The sequence below is a fragment of the Penaeus monodon genome, chromosome 24, assembly GCF_015228065.2.
Source record: "Penaeus monodon isolate SGIC_2016 chromosome 24, NSTDA_Pmon_1, whole genome shotgun sequence".
Classification (NCBI taxonomy): domain Eukaryota; kingdom Metazoa; phylum Arthropoda; class Malacostraca; order Decapoda; family Penaeidae; genus Penaeus; species Penaeus monodon.
In genome coordinates this window covers 37,841,656-37,841,899 of record NC_051409.1, presented here as the reverse complement: position 1 = coordinate 37,841,899, position 244 = coordinate 37,841,656, and the positions used below count along the sequence as shown (strand labels likewise).

Sequence of the window (244 nt, the reverse complement as noted above, 5' to 3'; positions counted from 1 at the left end):
ACTCACTTCTTGCAAGAATGAGTAAGCGCCAGAGGATTACGTGTATTGTTAGCACAAAAATAAAACTAGAGGGCACAAGAGACAATTATCCAATGTACAGTTTTGTTATCACTCGTTAAAACGGTTTTCTTCTGCTTGGGTTGGCATTCGCATGTTTAAGCAAGTTTAGGTAATATACAGCAGGCTATTTTAAGAAACTGCGGAGATACCCTCTAATCAATCCATTTTTTTTATATATGCAGTG

General features: G+C 36.9%; 1 protein-coding gene across 1 annotated transcript in view; it reads right to left on the bottom strand.

The window, feature by feature from the left end:
• The window catches only part of LOC119588964 (cGMP-specific 3',5'-cyclic phosphodiesterase-like), a 71,727-nt gene that overhangs the window by 5,458 nt on the left and 66,025 nt on the right, over positions 1–244 (bottom strand).